The 19,409-nt window shown below is 41.8% G+C and overlaps 2 long non-coding RNA genes across 3 annotated transcripts in view; one reads left to right on the top strand and one right to left on the bottom strand.

Moving 5' to 3' along the window:
- LOC141058728 (uncharacterized) overlaps positions 1–19,409 on the top strand; it is a 500,694-nt gene that overhangs the window by 314,601 nt on the left and 166,684 nt on the right. The gene's annotated exons all lie outside the window — the stretch shown is intronic.
- LOC141058676 (uncharacterized) overlaps positions 1,514–19,409 on the bottom strand; it is a 146,328-nt gene continuing 128,432 nt past the window's right edge. Inside the window, exon 3 of the long non-coding RNA XR_012222271.1 lies at positions 1,514–1,982. This is a non-coding gene — a long non-coding RNA (uncharacterized lncRNA). The remainder of the gene's footprint in view (positions 1,983–19,409) is intronic.

The following is a 19,409-nucleotide window of genomic DNA, read 5'->3' as shown; positions in this document are numbered from 1 at the left end:
TAGTGATATTTTCTTTAAACAATCTATCTCTTAAATTCCCAGATTCGCTTTTGGAAATCAGAAACATGTGTGTTATTCCTTTTAATTCATGTTATTGACTTCATGGAATGCTTCATTTTCAGACGGGGCATTGGGACATTGTATGGCTACTGTATTTGTGCCAGCCAGTTCAACATACAGTGGTGCTTGAAAGTTTTTGAACCCTTCTCAATTTTCCATATTGCTGCATAAATTTGACTTGACTTTCCTTCCTTTAATAACTTTAATCTAGTTTTACATACTTTCGTGCTTTGGGTCGTTGTCTTACTGCTGCATGAGCCACTTTCTCTTGAGATTTAGCTCATGGACAGACTTCCGGACATTTTCCTTAGAATTTTCTGACAAAATTTAGAATTCATTGTTCCATCAATGATGGTGGCCATCCTGGCCCAGATACAGTAACATAGGCCCAAACCCTGATACCATCACAGTGTTTTGCAGATGTTAGTTTTTTATGTTGTAATGCAGTGCATTTCTTTACATCAATTAAGGAATTTGCTCCTAAGACCTTGTGGGGGCATCACATTACAAGACCCCAATCAGAGGACAATAAAACCTTCACTGCTTATCTATGAACTGCTCTAATATTTATGGCCATAACTGTCTATCACTCCCCCATAATGATAGCTCTGCTTCACATCACTTGTCTCATCTATTGCATTTTTTCTGGGCTGTATTGTGTATAATTATGTGATTCTTCAGATTTTGTATTAGTCTTTGCCTGATGAAGAGACCGGAGTAGTCTGGAAAGTTGCAATGTGTTACCATCTTTTCAATTAGCCATTAAAAGGTATCAACCACTTAGGACTCTCAATTCTGAATATTTTTCTCCAAACATAACATTTCACATTTTACACCAAAAAGCTCTATTTTGGTCTCATCCGTTCCAATAGCCTCCTGGGCTGTCCAGTTGATATTTAGCAAACTGCAGACGGGCAGCAATGATCTTTTTAGTAAGTAGTGGCTTTCTTCTTGTAATCCTGCTGTGCAGACCATTGTTGTTCAGTGTCTTCCTAATGATGTACTCATGAACATTAACATCAGCTAATGTGAGAGAAGCCTTTAGTTGCTTTCTGGTTCCCTTTGTTCCTTTGTGGCCTCATAGACTGTTATAATCCTGGTTCTTGGAATGATCTTTGTCGGTCACAATTCCTTGGGAGGGTTTTAAAGGCCTTTAATTTCCTCCATTTGTACGCGATCTGTCTGACTGTGCATTGGTGGCGTACAAACTGGTTGTGTTACTGTTTCCAGCCTGATGAGCACCAGCAACTCTTCTTCAGGGGTCCCCAGAAATCTCTAATTTTCGTGCCATTATACACTTCTTCAGTCATGTGTTGTGAAGATCAAACTTTAAAAGAATATTATTCATAAAATAAAACATGTTGTCCACGCACACCAGTGGTCATCCACTAGACTCTAATTTCACCTTCAAAGTATTTGCTAACCCTAAAGCTTCATATACATCATTGTCAAGATCATTAATAGGAAAAATTCCAAAGTTTAATATTGTTTACTCTATTGTTTGACTTGGTTCTTTATCTAGTTTTAAGATTTTTTTTTTCTTGATCTGATATAGTTTTAAGTCAAATTTAGGCAAAAATATGGAAAATTATGCAGGGTTCACAAACACCAGTGTGTGTAATATAGCGTCGTCATTGTGCCAAATTGAGAAATCTAGCAGAAAAGAACAGATTGTATAGAGTCTTCTGCAGAATATTGAAATAAGTTAATAGCCAGGTATGCAGATAATCCATCTATAAGGGCAGGAGCTTCATCTCCTGGTCCCTGTAGTGCAGATACAGAAGGCTTGAGTTTGACGGCGTGGGCAGGAAATTCTGCGGATACTATGTGGATTTAGAATACGTTTATTTTTATGTTTTTGCTCCCCTTCTTCCAAGAGCCATGCATTTTTTCATTTCGCCATCTTTTTACCATATAATGTCCTGAAAACAGGGAAAAAAATCAAGTAAGGTGAAAAGAGCAGAATTCCAATATTGACTTTTTGGGGTTTTGTTTTTACCATATTCATTGTGTGGTGACCTGACAACATGATTCTCCAGGTCACTGTGATTACAATCAAAGCAAACTTGAATAGTTTTTTTTTATCGTTACTTTTTTTCCCCATGAAATTAGTGATTTAAAAACTTTCTTCACTATGTAAAAATAAAATTTGATTTATGCTGTCATTTTCCCAAGAGCCATAACTTATTTCATCATTCTGTTTGTGTAGCTGTACCTGTATTGTCTTTAGTGTGTCAAGCTGTACCTTTTATTGGTACCATTTTGGGATTCGTTCACCTTTTAATCAGTTTATATTGCATCTGTTGTTTTGGTGTGCTGACTGATATAAAAGGCAATATTTTTAAACTTTTTTTTTTTCTTTAGGACACTTACTGTATGGGTTAAATAATTTTTACATTTTAATATATAACACACTTTTAGGGAGGCGGCAATATTAAAAATACATATTTTTATTTCTTTTAAGAAAGGGAAAGGGTGGGGTAATTCAGTATTTTCATATTTTTTTTTTTAATATTATTTTTTATTACTCTTGAATTTAGTTTTTACTCCCCCATAGTTAATTTGAACCTGCGGTCGGCTCTGCTTTGCTTGGTACAAATCTATAAGTTGAACAATAAATGCTTTAGTGATTGTGGTCTGAACCCTCAAGAAACCCAATTTACTTGTGCACCCAAAGGAATCTAAAACATGCAAGTTTGGACTCCAGTTGACCTCTTTTCTGGCAATAGTGGCCCATTAAACCAGACACAATAGTTTAACGTTCTCCTTCCAGTCCGTGACGATGACTGAGCTTAGTGCTCTAATAACTAGTCTCACGTGAATCCTTTTCTGAAGACTCCTTTCCACTTGGGTCTCTTGTAATAAAATGCATTGACAACGATACATTTTTTTTTAAGACTTTTTTTTTTTTTTCTAGTAATGACTAATTAACTACTTAGAATTTTGTGCAGCTCCTATGTCTATCTTATGGACATTTGTAGAAAAATTATACTTTCATTTAGGAAGCTTTAAAGTTATTAAAGTAATGATACAATTTTCCCTCAATGATTGAGCAGGTCCAGGTGGGAGAAGCATTAAGTCCATCTTCCTTCTGTGTTGGCCACATGAATTTAGTTTATGATCATTTGGTTGAAGGCCGGGGAAGAAGTCCTTGTCATTCCTTGGGAAGAGGAAGTCTCTAAGCTGCAATATCCTATTCTGTTTTTACTGTTTAAACACCATCTGTCTGTCAGACGTTGTCCTGCATGGCGTTACCCTTCATTCCGGAGCCTTATTGTGAGAGCATGGTAATAATGACACCTCCCCGCCCCGGTGACCTCACTAGTGTCTGGATGCAACTTTTAATTGCGTGACTTAATGATTTTGGCTTGTTTTGTGCATTCCGCTGAGACTTGTATATCACCTATCTGTGTGTATACATAATATATACACATTATTCTTGGCCATGACCTTCTTTTTTATTTAATATATCTGGTTCCTTAGGGCAGTGATGTATGGCATTGAACCAGACCACTTTAGAAAGGCGCCTTAAACATACACATATGGAAAAGATCAAGTAATGTATCTAGTGAAAAGATGCAAAATAAGACGAATCGGGTTGTGTTCACATGTAGTGGATGCACCGCAGCAGAGGTGCACCTATGTTAAGGTAATGGCGGCCCCGTTATGCAGCATTTTTATCATGTGGCAATTAAAGTTAATACTAAGACTACACAGTGACATTGAGATCACAGTGTCCCATGTCATCATCAGAGTCCACCACAGCGCTCTCCTTCCTCCAGCCTCACAGACTTTAGATTCTTCATCTGTGTTGAACGTTCCTAGCTCTACATACGCTTGTTTAATGGCTTTTTTGTGGTTCTGTAGGTTAGTTTTAGAAACAAAAGACCTTTTCGATTTGTCTGATCGCTTAAGTTCCATGCATTAGAATTGCCATAAAGTACACCATAATTCACACACAATGCATTTTCACTGCTTTTTACAAACCATTGTAGATTCTAAGAGGAAAATATGTCGTAATAAAACAAAAGAGGAGTTGGAAAAATTCCAGGCACAGCCTGAAAAAGTGCAACAAACAAAAAGAATAGACCGTCTTATTCATCTATAACAGTAACAGTGTTTTAGTTTATTTTTCCTCTTTTAAAGAAAGACACATCCCATCAAAATTTTTGTACTCTTAGTATATTGCAGTCATCATATTATATAGCACTGTGTGCTTACAATTGCTTATTTTGACTTTATAGCCAGATAATTCTTCTCTTTTCTCTGCACTGTAGAAACAGGAAGTCTATTTTCCTTTCATTTATCATTCCCCCTTCAACTCCTCACTCAGCTGTTCAGTTCCCCCCACCCGCCATCGCCTTTTGCAGTGACTCATGACTTGTACAGAGAAAATTGACCTCCTGTTTTTGTATAGAGCTTAGAAGGATTCAGCTCCTCGCTTTTAACCCAGGTGATGTCATAGATCTAATGTAAAAGAGAAGAATTAACTGGGCAGAAAGGCAAAATAAGCAATTCTAAGTACACAGTGCTGTATAACTCGATAATTGTAATATATTAAGAGGATAACAATTTTGTTTGGAGGAGTGCTTCATTAATGAGGTATGCCATTACATGGGAATTATAGTGCTACCTACTGACATTTTTATTTTATACCCCTACCATCTGACACAAAATTTCACCATGAAGACTGACAAATTGGTAGCGATAGATCATTTTCCTGTGTTGAAGATAGGTGCAGTCATAAAGGAAATTCTCATTGTAGAGACTTCTCTATAATAGTTACTTAGTTTCTATCTCTCCTGTATTCACTATGTGAGTGAAAACACCAAATTTGTAGCAATTTATCTTTTTTTCGCCCCCTGCGGACACATTTTCTAAAAACATGAGAGACTTGAGTCATCACAGCCTTTTATGTTTATTAGATTGTCTGTATGCGGCGGTCTATCGTTCTCCAGCAGGATTTACAGCTTTGGTTGGCACTGGAAATATTTATGCTATTTTAATAATTTTTACCAGTGACACTCCGGAATAAAACTGTGATTTAGAAGGCAACAAATCTCCAGTGCTGCCTGTACATGTGCCGTTTCCTCCAGATATAGCAAGCACTTGTCTATGGACACTTGTAAATTAAGGCTGTGTGTGTGCCAGGTGTTTCTGGGAAATGGCATAATATACCTACGTCTGCGCCTACTCTGAATTTCCAAATAAATAATTCTTGAAGTTTTGTAATTGAGACCAATATAGAGGAAACATGTATGCAAGGAAGTCATAATTGCATATTTCAAGGCTGACAAATACGGTATATATCCGGATGGTTTTAAAGGGAATGTATGAAAATGACCTGTTCGTTATAGAGAAGTTGTCATGTCCGGAAGCGCTATTTACCTGCAGATGTAATAGGGTTCATCTGTAGGTAAATGGTGTTAAAATCATGTCTGCCTTACTGGAAAAGTAGCTGCAGTGAGAAAATGAACTTGCTGTATGTTTCAGACTATAAGACACATCGGACCATAAGATGTACCTAGGTTTTATAGGTTTTAGAGGACGAAAATAAAAATAAATTGAAGCTAAAATGTGGTCAGCTATGTACTAATATTCCTCATCCTGGTATGTGTGTGTGTGTGTGTGTGTGTGTGTGTGTGTGTGTGTGTGTGTGTGTGTGTGTGTGTGTGTGTGTGTGTGTGTATATATATATATATAAAGAAAATTAGGGCAGCACAAAGAAAGAGTCCGGGTGCAGAACCCCCCCAGGCAAATACCAAACCTGAATTATGAAAATCCACAACAATTGGAGGCAGCGCACCGTTTGTATTGAAAAAAAGAGCTATTTAATAAGCCCAAAAGTTGACATTTTGGTCCAAACAACTGGAACTTTTCTCAAAGTATGCATGGTCCCTCATTTTCCATGCTGGTATACATGGTTCCATCATCTCTATTCTGGTATGCATGGCCCCTTCATCCCTATCCTGATATGCATCACCACCTCATCTCCATCCTGGTATACATGTATCCCTCATCCCCATTCTGGTATACATGGATACATGGCCCCCATAAGAAAAACATAAAAAAAAAAAAAACATTCTACTTACCTTCCCTGTGCTCCCTTGCAGCGTCCTGTTCCAATATCAGCTGCTGATTTATGCATGTAAGCAGAGCATGACAGGGACGCCATGCAGTGCTTACAAGCTGAGGACAGCTGCCGGAATACTCACTGCTCCCCACGCCCAAGATTATGGGTGTGTGGAGCAGTGAATATTAATTTCTCTTTAATAGCACGCACACTGTTAGCCACAGCTGCCGGATTTTGCAGCCACCGGGTGGGTGACCATGGGTGACCATGTGTGTTGTCTACTAAAGAGAATAAATATTCACTGCTCTCCACTTCCATGGGCGTGGGGAGTAGAGAATATTCATTCTCTTTAGTAGCTGGCACACATGATCACCCAGCAGCTGCAGGAGCCGGCGGCTTTGGCTACCAATGTGCCTGCTATTAAAGAGAATGAATATTCACTATTCATTGCTCTACACACAAACACAAAAACCAAAGGAGACGCTAACAATAGCAGGGTGCCAGTATACTTAAATAGGGGAAGACGCCATCCAGGATCCAGGAGAGGGAGACCTTCACTATTCTAGTGAGTACTAGTTTTTCCATTGTTGGATTTATTTTATACAATTACCTATGGTCTCTCTTTCATATTTACAGCTATTGTTACTCTGTTGTGCCTTTATATCCTCTTGAAAGATTACATATACCATGTATCTATGGTGACATCCTCTGGAGCTGTTTTTGCACCTAATCACCTGGTATATACTTTATACAACTCCTTATATGCACCATACTACTTTAGGATATATTTTTATTAATGATTTTTTCACTGAATTACTTTTGGCTTACCTATCACATCAGCATATTTGTCCCATATTGATCAACACTCAACATTTTAGCTTTGATTTGTTCCACTAACTGTGATCACTGGGTGTGTGGCCTTGTTTTTAATTAAATTTTGTGTCATTTTATATGTACATTGATTTGTTTTTTTTTCTGGTATTATTACTTGTTTATTATTTAAATTAATAAATAATATTGATTTCTCATTGCATTACATTTTGAACATTATGGTCGGCTTTTTTTCTTCTTTTCTTCCACTGCTGCACACACCCATAGTCCCTCGCACTTCTCGGCTCCGGCTTCAGTGCATAGAGGTTGGAGGGACTATGGGCGTGGGGAGCAGTGAATATTCATTTCTCTTTAGCAGCGGGGACAGGCTTTAGCCGCAGCAGCCAGCTCCTGCCTCCTGTGATCCGCTCATCTGCCCCTGCCATTCCCCCAAAGTGCCTCTTATAGTCCAAAAAATACGGTATATTCTCTGTGCGGCTGCTACTTTCCTTCCGTTGGAGACTAAATACAGTCACTACCCAATACGCATTGAACATGCTGTAATCACTCCTTGGCACGTTGATTGGCAGCCCACTCTGCACACACGCTGGAGATCAGGCTGTCAAACAAAGTGCCGGGGGGGGGTACAGTGTGCTCACTGTGTATTAGATGGTGACTGTAATCTCTGTTTCACCTCCCTTATGACTGGTAGCGAGCAGCCGCAGGGAGGATACAAGGTCATTTTCTCCCTTAGCCATTCTTCCAGCAAGCCAAACGTGATTTTAACGCTATTTACTTGCAGATTAACTCTACATAGCTATAGTAAGTAGCTTAACGTTTCCTTCTTGGTTTTGCAATTTCAGTGTTGAGTGTAATCTGCTGATTGAGTCAGAAAATTCCTGTAATCAGGCGTTCGGTAGTCTAGCACTAGTTTTTACAGTGTAATCGTCTCGCTCCAGACAGTTACTGTGAGGTCTCTGGCAGCTCGGGGGACTGCACCTGTGTGTGTCCTCTCCTCTGTGTTTATGTAGCTGGGTCTCTGTGGAGAATCCTCTGCTTTCTGCTGGGGGTCGGATTGATATCACATTCTGCTCCTCCGGGGTCAGCCATTGCTATGAAGCGAAAGCTGTGTTTATATGTAGAAGCGATGATGCACGCAGCACGTAGGGAGATGATCTAGAGAGCACAGCGCATATGGGACCCAGACTAAAGAAGGGTCTCTGAACCATCGCAACAACAGGAACATTGAAGACACACTCGCTTCACTTAATCTGCAGCAAATGTTTCTTCCCATTACAAAACCATGGAGATGACTGTCAGCTGACTATGGATGGAAGTTTAGAGAGCCTAGGTCTACGGATCCGGCCCCAGCTGTGTGTCAGCTGGCCAAGAGTGGACTGCATCAGGGAATGTGTGTGGGAATGTACAGCATAGCAGCTGAGCTGTGCTGCCACTGCTCATGGTAGTGAAGTCCAGAGATGGGGCAAATGGGCACAGACAGGGCCGCCATCAGGGCATGACAGCCCTACTGCTGTATGGGGCCCGGTGAACGGCAGTACAGAATGGGGCCCGCAGATCAGGGGCCCCGCTCCTGTTCTGCCAGTCATCGGGCCCCAAGTGTGCGCTGCGGTGGGGCCCCAAATGTGGGCTGCGGCTGGGCCTGCAGCGCACACATCAGCAGAGCCGCCACAGCGCCCGACATCCGAAAGTTAGAGAAGTGCTGAAGGACCTGTGGTGACGTCATTATCACAGGCCTTCAGCATTGATCAGCTCAGCCCCCTGATCACATGACGATGACGTCACCACAGGTCCTTTCAGCTCACACAGCAGCTCCATCTTCACCGCAGAAGCAAGGTCAGGTAAGAAGAAAGTTTTTATTTTATTTTATTGTTGAAAGGGGCAATATGTTTCCCTGGCAGGATTGGAGACACACGGGCAAATAAGTAGACAGGAGCCAGGATTGGAGACACACGGGCAAATATCGAGATAGGGGGCAGGATTGGAGACACACAGGGGCAAATATGGAGACAGGGGGCAGGATTGGAGACACACAGGGGCAAATATGGAGATGGGGCAGGATTGGAGACACACAGGGGCAAATATGTATACACGGGGCAAAATGCAAGACATGGGGGCAGAATATCAGACATGGTGGCAGAATGCAGACATGGGGACAGAATACAAGACATGCCAGAATGTGACAGTGAGACACAGGAGGGGGCAGAATGTGAGACATGGGGCAGAATGTGACAGTAAGACACAGGTGGGGGCAGAATGTGACAGTGGGACACAGGAGGGGGCAGAATGCGAGACATGGGGCAGAATGTGACAGTGAGACACAGGAGGGGGAAGAATGTGACAGTGAGACACAAGAGGGGGCAGAATGCGAGACACGGGGGTCAGAATGACCATGGGGGCAGAATGTGAGACATGGGGTCAGAATGGACATGGGGACATAATGTGACAGTAAGACACAGGAGGGGGCAGAATGTGACAGTGAGACACAGGAGGGGGCAGAATGTGACAGTGAGACACGGGACAGAATGTGACAGACACAGGAGGGGGCAGAATGTGACAGTGAGACACAGGAGGGGGCAGAATGTGACAGTGAGACACAGGAGGGTGCAGAATGTGACAGTAAGACACAGGAGGGGGAAGAATGTGACAGTGAGACACAGGAGGGGGCAGAATGCGAGACACGGGGGTCAGAATGACCATGGGGGCAGAATGTGAGACATGGGGTCAGAATGGACATGGGGACATAATGTGACAGTAAGACACAGGAGGGGGCAGAATGTGACAGTGAGACACAGGAGGGGGCAGAATGTGACAGTGAGACACAGGAGGGGGCAGAATGTGACAGTGAGACACAGGAGGGGGCAGAATGTGACAGTGAGACACAGGAGGGGGCAGAATGTGACAGGGAGACACGGGACAGAATGTGACAGACACAGAAGGGGGCAGAATGTGAGGCATGGGGCAGAATGTGAGGCATGGGGCAGAATGTGACAGACACAGGAGGGGGCAGAATGTGACAGTGAGACACAGGAGGGGGCAGAATGTGACAGAGAGACACAGGAGGGTGCAGAATGTGACAGTGAGACATGGGACAGAATGTGACAGACACAGAAGGGGGCAGAATGTGACAGTGAGACACAGGAGGGGGCAGAATGTGACAGTAAGACATAGGAGAGGGCAGAATGTGACAGTAAGACACAGGAGGGGGCAGAATGTGACAGTGAGACACAGGAGGGGGCAGAATGTGACAGTAAGACACAGGAGGGGGCAGAATGTGACAGTAAGACATAGGAGAGGGAAGAATGTGACAGTAAGACACAGGAGGGGGCAGAATGTGACAGTGAGACACAGGAGGGGGCAGAATGTGACAGTAAGACACAGGAGGGGGCAGAATGTGACAGTGAGACACAGGAGGGTGTAGAACGTGACAGTGAGACGGGACAGAATGTGACAGACACAGATGGGGGCAGAATGTGACAGTAAGACACGGGGGGGCAGAATGTGATAGTGAGAAACAGGAGGGGGCAGAATGTGAGACACGGGGCAGGATGGGAGACACATGGTGCAGGATCATGGGGCAGGATGGATACGATATAGACAGATGGGGCAGGATCTGGAGATCATGTGGGGGCAGAATGGATACTCATGAGGGCAGGATGAGAGAAAATATGGCTGGAGCCAGGATGGGGGGATATTATTACCATAGGGGCTAATTAAGGGATATTATTACTGCAGTGATGTATTTATTTTATTTTTTTGAGGATACTGTTTTAAATGGGGGGAGGTTCTGTTACTGTGCAGAGTGACACTATGTCACCTTTTTTTCTTCATATGGTGAAGTGTAGAAGTTGGGAAAAAAATTAAATAATGTGTTCTGCAAGTGGAGCTTTAGATAACTGTGTTATTTCCTGCAGAGACGAGCCCTGGCTGGAAGACGTGATGGCAATCTGTGCTGGATGAAAGATGAAAAGCAAAGAACTTCACCTGGTGAGTCAGTGTGTTACTTGTACAATGACACTATACACTATATACAGAGTGCCTTTGTACAATGTCACCAGTTATCACTGTATTACCTGTACACTGGCATTATATACAGAGGTCTTGTGCATAATGTCACCGGTGATCACTGTATTACCTGTACACTGACACTATATACAGAGCTCCTGTGTATGTCACTGGTGATCCCTGTATTACCTGTACACTGACACTATATACAGAGTTCCTGTGTATAATGTCACTGGTGATCACTGTATTACCTGTACACACACCACATACTAAGTACAGATCTCCTGTGTATAATGGCACTTATGGTGATAGTAATATGTTTTTTTTATTAATGATCAGTATTGTAGTATCCAGTCACCATGTGTTGGTAATATGTGGTCTGGTCGTGGTGCGGTGGTATTTGTCCCTTGTATGTGCAATTATTCTGTCACTTGTGGTAATATGTGGTCTGGTCATGGTGTAGCGGTATTTGTTCCTTGTATGTGGTATTATTGGTCACTATGTGGTGGTAATATGGTGTCTGGGCATGGTGTGGTGGTATTTGTCCCTTTGGATGTGATATTATTAGTCATTTTAAAAATTGCAAAATAAATAAAAAATATACCTAAATTGTATTGGATATTTTAGCAAATGTTTAATAGATTAGAGTAGAGTAGGGCCCAGCCAAAAGAGTCTACCGTGTCGTGGTGGCAGATTTAAAAAATCTATTGGCCATAACAAGAGCTGCTGGCTATGTGTGTGATCTGCTGATGGGAACTGTTAATGTGTGATTGGTGAGAAGTGGAGTTTTTCCAAGAAAGAGCGGTGGGGCTGTGGACAGTTCGAGGGGTAAAGGGCGGGGCTGGGGTTGAGCCTGGGCGGAGTCTCAAGGGGGCCCCAGAAATTTTGCGAGTATGGGGCCCCGAAATTTTTAGTGGCAGCCCTGGGCACAGAGCTGCTTGTACTGAAAGGTGTTGTGATAATGATCTCACCGAATGTGTGCCGGCACCTAAGACTTCTTAGGTGCCGGCTTAAAAAAAAAAAATTCAGCCCAATTTTCATTAGTGTTTTGAATCAGCTTGGTTTGATTTGTGTGTCAGTGATAACTATCAGTATTTCATCAGGTTCTCTAGTTTGCAAAAAAAAACTGAAGGCAGATTCTCAAACTTCTATCAAACAAGCCTGAAAACCAGTCCGGACACGGTTGCAGCTAGGATGGTATCAACATTTAATTAACCCATATTGAATCTTTCCATGTGTCCACAATATACCCTGCATCAAACTCATTCATTCAAGTCTATGGGTCCATGAAAATCACAGACAGCAGGTGGAGCGTTTCAGAGAAAAATATACCTTGCTGCAATCATGTACCGAGGGTCCGTTTCATGCTGCCTGTGGTTTAATAGGAGGTATAAAGGTTTATGGCAAACCTGGCAGCGTGTGATGTCCAGCCACAGCACTCACAGTTATTCCCCACGCAGAATATATTGTGGCTTACAGTGGGAAAAGAAATCTTTCCGATCCTTGAAACGGTCTGTTAAATATTGCAATACTGTAACATTATATTTACAGACGTTTATTGATAGAAAGTCTTCTGATCATACCATTTACTGCCAATGACCAACAAGTATAATTATGTGCATGTTCAGATTTCCATTGGTGAGGACTCTAAAGCTTCATACAGTGTAGATAATGCTTTGGCCGACAGCTATTCCTCCTTCCTCCCATCCACATGCAGGGACATGCTGACTCTCGGTGGGTCTTATGAGTTTGAGAAGCTTAAGTTTTTGATCCTATGATGCTATATACTGTATATTTACTATGAATTCATTTACTTTTCATAGCATTAAAGACTGAGAAAAGTCAAAGGTGCTTTCCAATGTTTAGTAATGCTATAGTACATTGGCGTCTACTCTTGTGTCAGATCCCATTCAGAGATGTCTGCACAATGTATCAGGACGGCATTGCCCTCTGTGTCATATTAAAGTGTTGACATTCCTGCGCTCTAAATAAATTACAGCTGGACGCAGGTCTCCTGCAGAGAATCCGCCTGTGTGACTATTACCATCCCCACAGTATATTTGTTACTGTATTCACAGGGTCGGGCACAATGTGCAGGACAGCTAAAGATGGAGTGTCAGTCTCAAAAGATCTGAATGTATGTGAGCCCTGCAGGGTAGGCCTCCAATCAGCCTCCAGACTGCACTGCTGGCCTCCCTGAGGTTTCTGTGTGATTATTGCTGTCTTTACGCTTCCTATGTTCTTTAAGATCCCATTGTAGAAAGGAAATAGTTTAATAAGATTGTCTTCAACATGAATGAAGTGATTGTTTACTGCTGGAACAGCGTATTTTGTTTTCCTCATATGCTTAGGGCAGGGACATAGCTAGGATTGGGACACTTGGTTGCATGTGCCAGCAGGCTACTTTGCCAGGGTAATTAGATGTCAGTCTTGGGCAACTAACTAAACCTTTGCCCCAGGTAGAGGAAAGGCCAAATATGAGCTCTAATTTAGAGTGGGCGATTCTCTGCTGTAGGCTTCCTCTCTGCACTGGAGAATCACAGATATGTCAGCGTCGGTAATCGCTGGCATGCACAACCGTCGATTTCAGAGGGCATCACGATATTCCTATGTTGTACCCCGAAACAGCTGTCTGTGGATGGATACCATGTTTTGGCATAGATGGTTTCCTTCATTGGAGACTGCCCTTCCCGTGGTTGTTCCTTCCCGGTGAAAGACCTGGCTGGTCATTGCTTGCGTTGAGAAACATGTGATGGTGTCTCCGCGGCTTGTGTTTTGCATGTTTTACATATTTCCCATAAGGGATGGGGGCATTGCTCTAGAATCACTGCGTTGAGAAACACGTGATGGTGTCTCCGCAGTGTTGGATGTTGATCTCCATGAGGTCAATCATCATCATTTTTCATGATATTCCTATGTTGTCACAGCGCCTTCTGCTTCACATCTAAATAAACCTTAGTTTTTCCAGAATACATCTTCTTTACCAACTGTGTCTCTGTTTGTGTCTGGCAGATTTAGCCCTGCCTGTTTCCTAAGGAAGGTTAGGTAAACTTATATGAAACAATGGCGTGCAGGCACATCGCAGTATTTAAAGTGTCACATCAGGCTATTAAAAAAGTGTTAAATGTTCCATGGTGGAATGTGTGAGCCTCAGTGTACAAATCGCAGTGTTTCATCTACACATTCACAGTTGTGACAGCTTCACTACACACAGTATAACTGTAGATGCAAAATATGTAACGGGATATAGCTCTGGCACCGTGGCATCCTGGCACACAGTGTGTTTATATACCCAGCACATGTCTATGGCTGCTGTATGTGCAGCAACCTCTCAAGTAGCTCATAAGCTACGTTTGTCACCTAAGATTTATTTTGGACACGTGTTGGTTTCCTTCTAAATAAGTCTCTCTCTCTCTCTGGCTTTTTTTTTTCTGTAGCAGATTTTATTAATTCCTGGTGATAAATGAGGCATCAGGCCGCAGATTGTAGACTCTCTGGACGGGTGGAGGTTGCCAGTTGGCTTTTTTGACTGTTTTTTATTAGTGTTTATAAAGACGCGCAGTTGTGTTGGGCTATTCCTACTTGCCAAAAACTACAGGGAAATATTTTAGGATGAACGAGACATTCTTAAAGATCTTACTGCTTGTGTCCACCTCTTGCTGAATGTGTTGCCCCGCTGCAAAGGTGACTGTGGAACACTGTGTGTGCTGAGGAATCCGATGCCAAACCCGGTGACCCACAGAAGGGAAAAATCAGATAATGACCTATCGTTTAAGTCAAGTTTCCATTATAAATGCATGTGTAGGAATATTTGGTGGGTTTGTTTTTAAGGGTTTTTCATGTCACTAGCAATAAATTTATCCTGAAACCTTGCAGTTTTCCTATTCTGAGACTCTGGTCACTGAGCATTTTTCTGTTCTGTAAAAATCACTTCTCACCAGTCAAATTATTATCATCACAGACAGGATTACAGTGACTAATAACATCTCTTTATACAATAGATAACACAGGAGCCACCATTCACAATAGATGATGTCAAAGCCCACCTCCTCCTCCTGTGCAATGACTGATATCACCTCTGTATATACTGTAGTAGATTACACAAGATCCAACATTCACAATAGGTGATGTCACAGCTCACCTCCTCCTGTACAATGACTGATAGCTCCTCTGTATTTAGTAGATAACACAGGATCTACCATACACAATAGGTGATGTCACAGCTCACCTCCTCCTCCTCCTGTTCAATGACTGATATGGTGTGTATCACACTCAACATGGACCAGAGGAAGCGAAGGAAAGAGTTGTCTCAGGAGAAAGAAAATTATAGACAGCATGTTAAAGGTAAAAGTTATAAGACCATCTTCAAGCAGCTTGATGTTCCTGTGACTACAGCTGCACATATTACTCAGAAATGTAAGCTCCATGGGACTGTAGACCTCCCTGGACAAATGATGACAAATCAAAGAGACGGATAATACGAATGGTGACAAAAGAGCCCAGAGAAACTTCTAAACAGATTAAAGGTGAACTTCAAGCTCAAGGAACATCAGTGTCAGATCGCACCATCCGTCACTGTATGAGCCAAAGTGGACTTCAAGTGCATTAATCCAGCGCTTCTGACCTTTTCTTGCTACGTTTGGTGGGAGTTACAGGTGACATATTCAAGCAATATGTCATATCTTTAAGAGCTATGAAAATTCCTTTAAAAACATCCAATCAAGAAATAAAAGCAGATTATAAAAAATATGTATCAAGATTTAGATAAATTAGTAACAAAATCTAAAACTGATGCTTTCTCTACTGAGTGGATGACCTAGATCAGAGGTCTCAAACTGCATTCTTCAAGGGCCGCAAACAGGTCATGTTTTCAGGATTTCCTTGTATTGCACAGGTGATAATTTAATCACCTGCACAGATAATGATTCCGGCACCTTATACAATACAAGGAAATCCCGAAAACACGCATGGTTTGCGGCCCTCGAGGAATGCAGTTTGAGACCCATGATCTAGATACATCTGTGACCACAGATGCAGTGTGAACCCATCTCAATATCACTAATCTCCCTAAACCATTTGTAAAGAATCTGAAACAGCCATGAAGTCACCATGAAGAGCAGCTATAGCGTTCTGCCAGTAAGTCGTAACGCCATGTTTAACAACATTTTACAGAAGAAATCTATCTAAAATGCTGAGTAACTGCTCACATACTGTGACAGCGCATCTGTATCTAAAGAAAAATAGATAAAACCAGGTATGCGGTACAAATAAGACAGAACACATTTGGGTTGCATCTCCATTAAAGCCAAGGAATCTGATTTGTTCTAGTAAAAGTCACAGTAGCGGGAAACATCAGGCACCGCAGGAATGATCTCTCCATAATCTCCTCCAGATCATAAAAAAAGGTAAAACTACTGACGAAGAACACTACAGCGCAGCAACAGTGATTAACAGGAGTGTGTATTCCCAATCCTATCCCACTCCGTACAGGCGCACATTTCAGCCGCAGGTCAGGTAAAAGTCTGCTCTACAGCTACGAAACAACCTCTCTGTCATGGAGGTGAAATTGTGCTCCACTCACCCTTAACCTCGTGATCTCATTTTCATTAATGGGTCAAATTGAAAAAATTTGCTACATTGCAATTTACTTTTTATGAGAAATCCTTCCCTTTATCAAGAACAGAGGGGTGTACAGCTCGTTGCCTACGTTACTTCCCAAGTTTCTGCTTTCAGGATCTGTGCTTTAGGGCCTACAAGCGCCACTCTGAAACTGGATACAAACAGCGCCAGTGCTTTTATGTCTTCAGCATGGGGAGTGTACGGTTCTGGCCGGCGGTGCGACCATACTGCTGGTCCGAATTGTGAATCTTGAGGAGCCAAGCAAACCGCGGCATCAAACAAGATGCAATGCGCGTCTGAAGAAAGAACATGAGACGACCCCTAAACGGAGAAATTCTCAAACCCTCCTATCAGAATAGTCTGATGGCAATGTCGCCTGTTTCTCCCATTGTTTGGTTTGTACATGATCTATCACATTACGTATCTGATGGCCTGGTGTGTTCTATGTATGATCCTCATATCAGCAGGATATATATCACATGTCTTATCAGCCACATCAGTACCATGGACAGTGGCATCCACAAAGACAAAGCCTGTTACTTTGTATTACACAATGATCTGGCAGGCTTCCAAGTGCATCAATGTGGCCAGTATATCTATGTGTAACTTCCAGTATTACATGTATAAAGTATTGACTGTTCACTCACTGGGGCTTGTAATTCCTCTTGAGAATCACTCAGAACTTGTATATTCTGACAGAATAATTCATCTCCACATTAAAGGGAAGGTGCCATAAAAAAAATAGCCTTGTGTTATGGCCCAGAGCTGCCGTTACAAATGTGTAGACTTCAGAGCTGAAATCTTCCAGCATTTCCTGCTTGCTGTGCCACCGAGCAGATTATTCAGAGTCCACATCATTCATTCCCCCTTAGATATTACAAGTCTGTAAGATGATCAATTCATTCTGGGCTTGTACAATACATACCAAATGTTACAGTGCCTTTAATGTTACAGAGCTGGTAATTCACCACCGTTGCTCCAACCTTAATATTTCTTGACATATAGACTTGGAGATGTGACTATTTGTTTACTTGGCTTGCGGAGATGAAAGGAAGGTATGACGAAGCCATTAGGTTATCATAACTCAAATTATTACCACATGAAATCTCTGTCCACACTTCATAAACTTAGTTTATATGGGGGGATTAACCCCGTAACTCCCGGACGGATTCAAGTCTTCTCTGGATGAAGATTGGCAATTAGTCAGATTACTTATTGTAAACAACTGTTTAGATCCTCTCTGCACATTGCAAGGCAGATTTCACTCCAATAACATAAAACGTAAGTTATCCTTTCAGAGCAGTGCCAGATTGATGATCATTTGGCCAGACCTTCAATCACCTCCTCCTCCACAGCAGTCATGTGCTCTTTACCAGTGCCAAACTCCTCCAGATGTGTGATGGAGCAGCGACTGGACCTCGTATCACCCGCATAATTAATGCTCAGAAACCGGGTCTCAGCCTTTACTGTGACATAAGCTGCTGGGTGCATTTTTAGCCTTCAGACTAGAACATGCATACTGTTCAGGAGACAAGTGCTTTTTGGTTGGAAACTTGACCCTTGCTCTCTTAAAAATGGAGGAAAATATATTTGCTGGGTTCACTATGTGGTTATTTCTCAGCATGTCGCTTCATGTCTCCGGCTTCATGAACATAACTCAACAGGTCACCTCTGTTAGCTGCAGACAACGAGCTTGATTCATATAAACATTTCACCATTAGAGGCCAATTAAGACGCTGGGCCGGTGTTAACTGTGCAGTGGCTGGCAGCAGAGGTGAGCCATTGTTAACGTATGACTTTTGTGTAAGTGACAACGTTTGCTGTCTGATACTTGTCATGAAATATTGTGGTCCATTAGACCATATCCTGATATTGCACATACTAAAAGCCTATGCACATATTTGCCACCAATGTTTATTGTTGTTGCTTCCTAAGATAAAATAATCGTGAGCTTGCTGATTTTTATCATCTACTGATGAATGAACGTTTTACCAATTAGTCGAGTGATTGGCAGCAGGTATCAGTAGCCCGATGATCGGAAACGGGCGTTCTCATGAATGCTTGTACTCCCTTTATTGGCTTGGCCATTTATTAGTTATCATTATCGTCCTGCAGTGTGAGGAGCTGTGTATGAATGTATGTATGTGTATATGTATGTATATATGTGAATGAATGTATGTATATATGTCTGTATCTATGTATGAATGTATGTATATATGTGAATGAATGTATGTATGTATCTATGTATGAATATATGTATGTGTATATGTATATATATAAGTGAATGAATGTATGTATATATGTATGTATCTATGTATGAATGTATGTATCTATGTATGTGTATATGTGTGTATATAAGAATGAATGTATGTATATATGTATGTATCTTTGTATGAATGTACAGTGCCTACAAGTAGTATTCAACCCCCTGCAGATTTAGCAGGTTTGATAAGATGCAAATAAGTTAGAGCCTTCAAACTTCACACAAGAGCAGGATTTATTAACAGATGCATAAATCTTACAAACCAAAAAGTTATGTTGCTCAGTTAAATTTTAATAAATTTTAAACATACAAGTGTGGGTCAATTATTATTCAACCCCTAGGTTTAATATTTTGTGGAATAACTCTTGTTTGCAATTACAGCTAATAATCGTCTTTTATAAGACCTGATCAGGCCGGCACAGGTCTCTGGAGTTATCTTGGCCCACTCCTCCATGCAGATCTTCTCCAAGTTATCTAGGTTCTTTGGGTGTCTCATGTGGACTTTAATCGTGAGCTCCTTCCACAAGTTTTCAATTGGGTTAAGGTCAGGAGACTGACTAG

Source organism: Dendrobates tinctorius, unplaced genomic scaffold, assembly GCF_039654945.1.
Source record: "Dendrobates tinctorius isolate UK_male_01 unplaced genomic scaffold, ASM3965494v1 ptg000214l, whole genome shotgun sequence".
NCBI classification, from domain to species: Eukaryota; Metazoa; Chordata; class Amphibia; order Anura; family Dendrobatidae; genus Dendrobates; species Dendrobates tinctorius.
Note: the sequence above shows the minus strand (reverse complement) of the source record. Positions and strands in the feature narration are given on the sequence as shown.